We start from the raw sequence: 10,993 nt of genomic DNA on the forward strand, positions 1-10,993 counted from the left end.
GTGGGAGGCGGATTCGAACCCGCGACCCTCAGATTGTGAGTCGAGCGCCTTATCCACCTGGCCATGCCGGGCCTGTGAACTAGAGTCCATACAACAGATGAGACACAAGGTACATCGGAGTAAACCTTTATTTTCAAGGTTAATATGAAATTAAATCAGAGCTTTATAATCAGGAAAGATTTGAGTGATAAATCCCAAAATGCCCCACATCTAAAATTGACTTTCACTGTCTGCAGCCAGTTGTAATAAGGTATATAATGTTTCTAGTTAAAAATATAAACAAGTTACTTGAAATAGGCCAATAAGTATGATAAAAAACTTACCTCCTGAAGTTACCATTCCAACTCCCATAATGGTTACCTACCCTCACGAAAGAGAGTTTTAACTTACCCTCTTAATATCAATAATATAATAGATCACCACGCCCCCTGTTTGACTAGCGTGATGTTAAAATATTAAGAATAGAGACTGGATTTTATTGAAAGTGCATCTACATCGCAGTGACTTCTACTTCCAACGTTATATTTCCTATTGGATACACATCGCCATTACTTTGTGTACTCTGTACTATAATTTCATTTGTGCTACATTATTTTTAACTATTTTTTTCGAAACAAAAAAATCAGAAAGGTGGGTAAATGTTATACTATTATGTTCTTTCTTTAGATGTGAAAATAAATGTAATTAGTGCATTTTTGCAATGTGTATATTATTTGAAGTGCCAAGTAATGTTTTATTTAGAATTTTCTCTTGTGATCTGAAATCAACCCATTTTAGAATATGGTTTATCTGGCAAAGAATGTAGTTTACGTTGTATTAGAAAAAAATATAAAACAAAATATTTCTCTAAATATAAAGGAGATAATCTTGAACCAATATATTAATAATAAAAAGTAATAGTGTTAAAGCTGGTCCACAGAGGGCTGCACAATCAGTTCTAAGCATATTATTGAGCCGTAAAACCTGTAATATGATTTTGATTCTTCTCATTTTGCCTTATATTTTATATCTCCGACGAAGAAAAAGTACAACAGAATAAAAGCAAACAAAAACAGCATGGTCTATTATTATTAGTTTAATTATTTTTTGAAATAATTTAAGATTTTATTTCTTATTTCATGAACAAAGAAGGAATTGCCCTCTCACAATAGGCTTTCTATATCTAGGCTGTTTTAAAAATGGCATTAAGAAACTTTTTAATATTTAATATATCTGTTTAAACTAAGAAAAACAAAATGTTAAAAAGAAAACTTTTATGCAAATACATGTATATATATATGTATTTAGAGTTTTTATATAAAATATAACTACTAGGTCTAGAGACAAATTTTTATGTTTAACATTATAAATATGAAGGAGGTGTACGTAACAACTAATCTAATAAGGCAGTTTTAACTGATAGTCAAACTTTTTTTACTCTGATGAATTATTGGTTGAAAATGTCAGAATATTTGGGAATTTGATGCCACTGAAATACAGACATTGTAATATATGGATGTTTGAGAAATGTTCTATGGCAGGAAGTTTGTTCATATGACTGACTCTTGCATGTATTTTACATTTAACGATTTGGCCGGTATTCTAAGTCATTTAGTCAATTAGTCAGCCATATACCTACTAGTCGCTGTCCTTGCTGAAACATGTCGGCTCACAACAACTACGATACACCAGTCAAGTAAGAAAACAGCAAGCTTTAACATAATTAGTAACAACATATTAGTGGGTTTACGTTAAAAGGTCAATGAACCTAAACAAAAATAAAGATATATCATTAAACAAAATTATGACATTTAATAGAGATGCAGCTACGCGCTCTAAACCTTGCGGCTATTTACTTTGAATACTTATCAAATGTAAACCCAAGCAATGGGTTAACAAATCAAATCGAGTTGTAGGATAACTGAAGTGCTCATACAACAAAAAAAGAATATCCAGTGCTACGTTGGTTAGAAAATGTGCAAATCTTTAATATAAACAAAGTGGACAATCTAAACAAATATCCGAGTCCAAGAAATGAAAAGAGAGAAAGAGAAGAACAGATTTATAAAAAAAAACGCATTTTGTTACAGGTGAAACGACTAGGTATGAAATAAATAAGTATCTTGATAAAATTTTGGCGAATGACTAATAACTCGGAGACTGGCAATTTTTAATTATCAAATATGTTAACGGTGCGATAAACTTTATTATTTACAGGGTGGGTTTTAGTAGCTCATTTCTTTGATTGAAAATAAAAAATATATATGAGTACATTTGAAAACAGAAGCCAGTATGACACTTCTAAACAGTTTAAGTGACCAGAAATTAATACGGTATTTTAAACCTGAACTGGAGCTTACATAACACATGGACTTATCAGCTGAGTTATATACCCTTAATGTTTAAGCATAGACATTCTTTATTTAGAACTGTTGACTAGTGGAAGGGCAACGACAGACTGTCAATACGGCTTTCATCGACCGAATAGCGTGATTAACGCTTGTATAAGGTGTCCACATTGCACTAGTCTCGAGCCTTGGACCTTTAAAAGATCTGTTAGTTAAATTTGACGAATTTATGTTTCTTGATTCTCGAATTATGTTGACGAAATGGCAAACAAAAATTACACACCTTCTATTAACTTCTGCTTGGTTACACCAAGATTGGATAAATCCTGGTACTCTGCAGTCTCATCAAATTTTAGTTATTTTATTAAACTTGTGACAATGAATAGATAAGGTCACAAGAAACTTGAGCGTAACAAGGAATCTGAAGAAGGTGATTGATGGATATATATTAAGAAAATAGACTAACAGCTTAACGAGTTATCGTGTGTTGAAGACCTAATTAACGTTCAAATGCAAATGCCTGTAGAAATTACTGTGGATGAGAAAGTACTCATTCTTCAAGAAAAGGTATATAATGCTGTTGAAGAAGTCGTGAGTAGGACGTATGACACGTTAGATCAAGTTCATAGTTATATTGATGTCATTGAATTCAGGTTCATTGTTGTTCTATGAACTGCAGAATCCAAAATTACACAGAACAAAATGATATGACTTTCGATTATGATAGAGCCAGATAAGAGCATTAATAGATAGCGTGTTCGATTGAAAGATTGCGTATCAAGGGCTATCAACTTCTTATATCTCTGTTGTCCAGTGCTATGGAATAGGCTTAGAAACAATATAACCACGCTATTTTGAGCAACAGAAATCTTTCTTTGCACTCTCAGTTAGACATATTCAACAACAAAACGTAAAACTAAAACTATAGCCGAGACCACAAAACCACCTTTACATTTTTGACACATTCAAAATCAATAAAGATACTGTAACCAAGTTACTTGAGCAACAGAGTGTTTCTTTTTTTACTCTCTATTGGGCATATTCAACAACGCCACGTAATATTAAAACTATAGTAGAGACCACAGAGCCCGCAAATCTACCATCACGTTTCTGGCACATACAAAAATTAATATACTAAGATCAGCTTCACAATATACTATACTAAATATACTAAAGCAGCCTCACAATCATATAGGACCATCTATCAGCTTCTTCACTTAGTGAAACTATGGAGACTGAACTGTTAAATTTTGTTACGTAACTAATAGGACCACTCATAGCAACACTTAGCGTCCCACCACCAGAAAGCCAGAATTACCATCAATTACTTCTATCTGTTTTTATTTTTCTAATCGCCTTGGAATGACTCAGGAAATAAAGATGTCTTGAGTCAACCTTAAAAACTTTCTGAGCATAAGAAACAAGTGGCGCAGCTACGTTTACCATTGGGTGACCAAATATATTTATTTATTGGTAGGTTGTGTCCATCTTAATATGAAATTGTGTGTATATGGCTGAAGCAATGAACAATACGTCCTATACAGCTGCAATCTTTAAAGGTTGCGAAAATTTATAACCTTTAAACAAAATATTGGGCTCTATAAAAATCTAACTTTGACATACATCTCTTGATTCAAACAAACCACAATAAAAATAATAACGAACAAAATATTTCACGTGGGGTTACACCTACATAGATACTATATCCATAATTTAAAAGTGGGATTCACAGATATGAAAGAGATTTGATTGATGTAAGTTGCATATGTTGATGTCAAGTTAATCATAGTCTCCTATGGTGTTTGTTGAATAATATATTTTATTATCTTTATAAAACAGTTTACGAAATTCCTGTTTTTTGCAACCTTTGAAGATTTGTATAAATAGCTTTGAATTATTTTAATAAAGTGTAAAATGCGTGTACGCTTTTAGGTTTTTTTTATTCGTAGTAGTTGTTGTAGCATGTAGTTATTGTAGCTATTTAGAAACAATTGTGTAACGCACAAGATATTTTACAGCACTGCACCACAATATGTAACTTACAGCATCTTCAGTTTTTAAGAATTCAATGCGACTTCCTAGGTATAATAGAATTTCTTATATATATATAATAAAGACATCTTGTTAAAAGGATGCAAAATACGTGAAAGTTGTTTCAACTGGCCATTTTTATTTTTTTTACATTTTACAATATAGAATATTCATACTCTTTTTCACAAACATTAATGTCATGTAGTTTAGAATGTTCCCTGGTGGGACAGCGGTAAGGTTTACGGAAGACTTACAACGCTACAGTTCGAGGTTCGATTCCACGCGATGGGCACAGCAGATAGCCCAGTGTGGCTATGCTCTAAATCAAACACTACAGAATCCCGATTCTCTTTTCGCAAAAGTTAGTGTCGTGCAGTAAAAAATACCTGTTAGTTCGACGTATAAAATGTGTAAACAATACTATATATAAAGTATTTATTATCTTTACTCTGAGTATATATCAGAGTGTAACACGTAGGTACCTGAATGACGATAAATGTGTCTACCAAGGTAACTGTCTTTTGGATAGAAGTAAAATTATATAGCCTAATATTATTAATAATTATCATTTTTTTTCTGAAATAATTTACTACTTTTTGTTGTTTTTTCAATTAGAATGCCTTTTATATTGAATCATCTCTTGTATTACATCGTATATATTATTAATGTCTTCGATTCAATTCCTGTTGATACAGTTTATGTATAATAGGTGTAATTTCGTTCAGCAAAATATTCATAGTATCCACCATAGAAAATCTTGAACTAAACCGTCACATCCTACACTGACTAGGCCGCAAAGACCCATTAAAAATATGCTTACATTTATAATCTAATATGTTTGAGTTGGTGTATGTTTTGGTTTATTTGTTTATAGCACAAAGCTACACAATAAGCTAACTGTGTTCTGACCACAGGGGGAATCGAACTCTGGATTTTAGCGCTGTAAGTCTATAAACATATCGTTGACCCACCAGAAGGCTGATGTTGACTTAGAAACGGCAGTAAATCAAGCACTGATTATTACAAAACAAGGAAGTTTGGCATTATTCTCGAATATATTTTCAAGATGTACCGTATTTACCCAGCACAGACGTGTACATTTATAATTCACAGATTATATAGACCGGTTATAACAACCAGAAATTGCTTAAAGTGAGGCTATAAATTACGTTATTAGTCAAAACTAGAGGAAAAAGAAGAGAAAACCAATGCTAAAAACTAAACTTAGTTTATTTTTGAGGAAATATGTTACCTGTAAATATCTTAGCAGAGGGGTTGATCAACAGCGATTTAGGTTGTGGCATCCATTTTTGTTTACAATATTATACATCAGCAATGGAATAACGTACAGCTTTGGATATATTATACTGGTATTTGTAGAGTTATTTACATCCAGGGTGAAACATAAACGAAACAATGAAAGAAATATCTACATGGTTTAATCTGCGTTTTGTATTTTGGATCTTATATCAAAACTAAGGTCAATTTAATGTTTGAGTAAGCACCACCTCAAATTTTAAGCGTTGATCTCAAATGTCTAGTACTATGTGTTGTTGACATAGAAGCAAGAATGCATAATCTGTGAGCTGTAAAACGCTAATTAACTTTATTTACACTAATATTTACTTATTCTGATTCCAGGTTTGTAAGCAACTTGATACCCTTGCCAGGTTAGGGCCAATGGAAGCAGGCGATGTCACCGAGCTTCGTAAGTAATTTACTTTGTGATATATAAAAAAGCTTGATTTTCGACTCTGAATTCATTTTTCAAACGTTTTAACATGACCGTTACCTACTTCCAGAGCGTGTACAGAGATGATTGTAGTTATCTTTAGGTATGCCCATGCAATGATACAAGGTCAAAGTTCAGCATTATTTTTAACATGACCGCCGTTACCTACTTCCAGAGCATGTACAGAGATGATTGTAGTTATCTTTGGGTATACCCATGCAATGATACAAGGTCAAAGTTCAGCATTATTTTTAACATGGCCGTTACCTACTTCCAGAGTGTGTATCGATATGATTATAGTTATCTTTAGGTATACCCATGCAATAATACAAGGTCAAAGTTCGGGATTATTCCTACGAATATTTACACTAAATGCAATATATTTATATATAACAATCTATATCATTCACTTATCATTTTATTAAAATAATAAATAAAGCATTGGAGTCTTTTTTATAAAATCCCATTTGATAGATATATGAAAGATACTTCGAACTCCAAAATGTTTAAAAATAACCCAAACAAATTATTCTTACATTAAGTTATAGTTATGCGAGCACGTTCTTAAAATTTCAGCTTACTGATTTAAATTTTAAAATCGGCTAACAAAGATATAGATGTACTTAAATGGTAGAAAACATTTAAAAGTAGTTTTAAAGGTGCAATAAAGGTTACAAACGACACTTGTTGTTCGTTAGAACGGTGTAGATGCTTTCAAAATTTGCAGTGAAGATATGGGTTTCCTCTTTGGTGACAAAATCTTGAAGTACATATTCTGTTTCTCTCTGTTTATTGCGTATTCATATCATTAAATGATTTTTAATGTGTATATGTTTACTCATTGCTATAGTTTCTCAAAACTCAAACTCAGGTACAACTAGTGTTAATTTTGGTACATAGTGCTCTAAGTAAATAAATAGTGTGAACTGAGGTAAAACTAGTGTTAGTTTTGGTACATAGTGTTCCAAGTAAATAAATAGTGTGAACTGAATAAAGGCGTGAACATCATAACGTTGGAACAAATTCCTGATAACCAAAGCTTCAATATTCAGTGCGTAAATAAATGTACTCAAGGTTAGTTTAAACACTGAACACTCTTACATAAAATTAGAATAATGTGTTTTAGTTAAATAAATACCGAAATAATATATTTTAACCCATTCACTGCGGCAAGTATATTAGTTGTAGGTATGACAGGGTGGACTTTTGCAATTTGATTTTGTAGTTTCTTTGATTAAATAATGTTAAATAAGAGACCTAAGTTATATTCATATAATTTGTTTATTTGTTATTTCTAATATTTAAACCTTTGTATTACATCAACGCCATTTAAGCAGGTTATGTGTGATTTCATGGTAGAATCCCTTTTTTTGTGATGTCATATTCATTCATCTTTTAGTAACTCACAAAAATTGCTTGCGTGACATTTTTATGCCTACTGCTCACAGTTACGTAATATATTCATCTTGATATATGTACATGTAGCACACATTTTACAGGCATTCAGTATTCAAAACTTACTTGGGATATGTCTCCAACATTTGCTACTTTGATTTTTCTTGGATGAGAGGGAGAGAAATCTCTTGTACAAGTGAAAGCATAGATGATCCTGTTTTTATTTTGTTTTTATTTCAAGTTTTTCTTAGCTAAACAGCGATATACAGCTGAAGAAGTAACTCAGTGAATGTCGGATTTACCACAGAACATCTATGAAAACCCGTTATCCTACTGAAGATGTGCAATAGTCACGTGATTTGTCATGTGATCTACATAACGTATAATATAACCACTAGAAAACTTGGGATTTCCCAGGGATGCATTAGATGCGTAACCATGACAACTACATCTCTGCAGGAACATAGGGAAAGAGAGTTAATATATGCCATAGGTTCTACCGCCAAAGGCAGCGAGAAGGTTAATCAGAAAAGTATATCAGTCAAGCTTAATTGGAAAATAGAAAGACCAGTTTTGTGCAGGGATATTATATTATATACCTTTAACTCAGTAGAGCAATTTCTTTAATTTTCTTTTATAAATACTGATTTTAATTTCCGTTTTTCAGAAACACTTATCTAAGATAATTTGATATAGATGCGACGTATGGGTCCCGTGCTTTTTCAATTAGAAAATCTTAGCATCATGCAAGTGTGGTTGCAGCTACAACTTCCATTGAAGCAGTGAAGACAAACAAAGTTTCTGATCAAAATTAAATGTTTTTTTAACTTGCTCACGACGATAATTTGAAATTTACTTCTTTTTATTTTTAATTGACATCCTGAAATTGTCAAGCTGCCCTGGTTGTAAAACAACAAACTTCCGTATAGTAATATAAGTTTCACTTTGACCTTAGTAAAAACAACCTTACCTCAATCACTATAAGGTTTCAGTTGACTTGTAGCTAAAGTAAACATTTGCTCTATTTGTAAGGTTAGTAAAGACCTTATACGTCTGCAGGGAACATATATTTTTATTTCATTAAATAATGTTAAATAAAAGATCTAAATTACGCTCATATAATTTGTTTATTTGTGATGTCTAATTCATAAAACTATAAGGGAGGGTGATGCAAAACGTTTGTTCATAGCTGTATATATGTATCCATTTTTGCATTTTCATTTCCCGTGGTAGGTATTTTGGTTTACAATTTTTCGGACCTGTAGGGTCTGAAAATAACCAGGGATGGTCATTAAAGTTAATTTCTCTTCATCCCATGTTCTTGTAAACAAGAATTCTAATACTATTTAAACTGCTTAGTACACAGTTCCATTGAGACATTTTGAGTGATAAATCAATTAATTTACACTGTATTAAAATTATATAATATATCTAATTCTAGTATATACGTTCATTGTGAAGATACCAGTGTGCCTTGACATTTATATATATAAAATTCCTTAGACGAAGAATGAAATATGTCCAATTTAAACACAAATTTGTCTGTCTTAATTTCTATAAGACTAATGCAGGTTTTCACACATACATTATGCATAGAGATAAGTGTAATCGGTATTAACTGTTTTCAAAGAATAATCAGTCTGCAACAGATATTATTTGACTTGAAAAGTATGTATTTTGAAATTAGGTGCCTAAATTTAGTGCATACCCATGTTTCACATACTTCCATATGCACATTAATAATACGATTGGATAACGAATTTGTTTTGCGGATTATGTACTTTTCTTAATTTCTCAGATAAGTTTATTTTTCTTGATAGGCCTATTTAATTATAATTCGTTCTCAGTAATGATCAATTCGTACACTAGGTTTTCTTAATAAATCAAAACAAGTCTGTATTTTATGTGACTTTAGTGCTTATGAAAATTATTTATTTTATACTGTGTTTCGAAATTCGTATTTGAGTTTCTTTAGTTTTTGTAGATTTATGTGAATTTTAAGCCCCTCAGGTTCTTTTGCTTAATAATTGATAATGTGCTGTGTTCTATTGCTCTTCCAATCTTGATAACCTACTTTTAGAACTGTTTAATTGCAATAATTCTGGTGTATCTTTCTTTCCACAGGAGAGGCTCAAGGAATAGCTCAACATCACGACGCTGTGACGTAAGTACTGTGTTATCTCAAACATCCTCAGGATATATCATTTTAATAACAAGCATTAAAATACATTTTAGCCTCACCAGACACGGCATAGATCCCTGATATTAGCTACAAAGCCTATTTCATATTGATACATCCTTAAAATTAAATATCCTTTTTGATTTTTTTTTAAATTCATATGATTCTCACGAGAAGAGTCGCCATGCAAGAAAATAAAGAAAAATTAATATTAGCACCCACATGCCCCGCAAAAGTATAATGAAAACACACAGTGTAAAAAATTATTATTTTCAGATAATCTTGATGCTTACATGCTTAAAAAATTAAATTTAGAATATTAACGGCACAATTTAACGTTACCATCAAGACACACAAAAGTGATAGTTTAGCGATTTTCCACCTTATTTCTATAGCTCGGACTATTTTAATCCAAACTGTCACATATTTTCAGTGGATATTCTCTGATGTATTCTTACTTCAAACACTAAATTCCATTAAAAAATACCTGATATATAACATCTCCAATTTTGATTGAGTTTCTTCCTTTTTTTTCTTCTTCTTCGCACCAAAGTACATAAAATTTATTTGATAGAAAAACATATTTAACTTTTATGGATTTTTTTTCAAATTTGGTACACTGATAGATCCTTACAACCTACAATTATAAGTCCAAATTAGTGTAAATATAAGACACATGTGCAAAGTTATTCAACAAAAATTGCTCAATTTTGAACAAAATTTTTACGCACGCCTACGCAAGAAATCAGGTCTGAAATTTTTACTACAGCTTCACCTAAGAGTAAAGGTGGACTATATTTAGTTTTTCGCAATTCGGATTAAAGACGGCTGACTTCGAGTAGCAAAACGCCCCAAAGTGGCACAGCGATATGTCTGTGGACTTCTGTGCTAGAAACCGAATTTCGTGGTGGGCAGAGAAAAGATAGCCCTTTGTGCTTAGTAAGAAACAACAACATCAAGAAACAGCAGCAAAACTATAGGGTGAAAGTACGTGCAGATACATAAGTAATGGTTAAGCAAACTAGATTATCAGTTTCTTGCTCACGTTTTCAAAAGAAACATACGGGTGGACGGTTATTATTCATTATGCATTGCCAACTTTTTAATACAAGTTTACTAAATTTCATGAAATTATCCTAATTAAAGAGCGTGATATTAACTTAACCAAATAGTATAAATAATGACGCTTGATACGGCTATACCAAATACATGGGTGTGATTACAAGAAACTGTTAATCTAAAATCCATGGCGTTAGTATACAGGAAGCTACTAACACTGTTTTAGAGAGGAAAAACTACCACCATATATTTTTAAAGAATCTGGTTGGT

The 10,993-nt window shown here is 31.8% G+C and overlaps 1 pseudogene; it reads left to right on the plus strand.

The window, feature by feature from the left end:
- Positions 1 to 10,993, plus strand: part of LOC106458019 — a 54,256-nt pseudogene that overhangs the window by 9,076 nt on the left and 34,187 nt on the right.

The sequence above is a fragment of the Limulus polyphemus genome, unplaced genomic scaffold (genome assembly GCF_000517525.1).
Source record: "Limulus polyphemus unplaced genomic scaffold, Limulus_polyphemus-2.1.2 Scaffold405, whole genome shotgun sequence".
Lineage (NCBI taxonomy): Eukaryota > Metazoa > Arthropoda > Merostomata > Xiphosura > Limulidae > Limulus > Limulus polyphemus.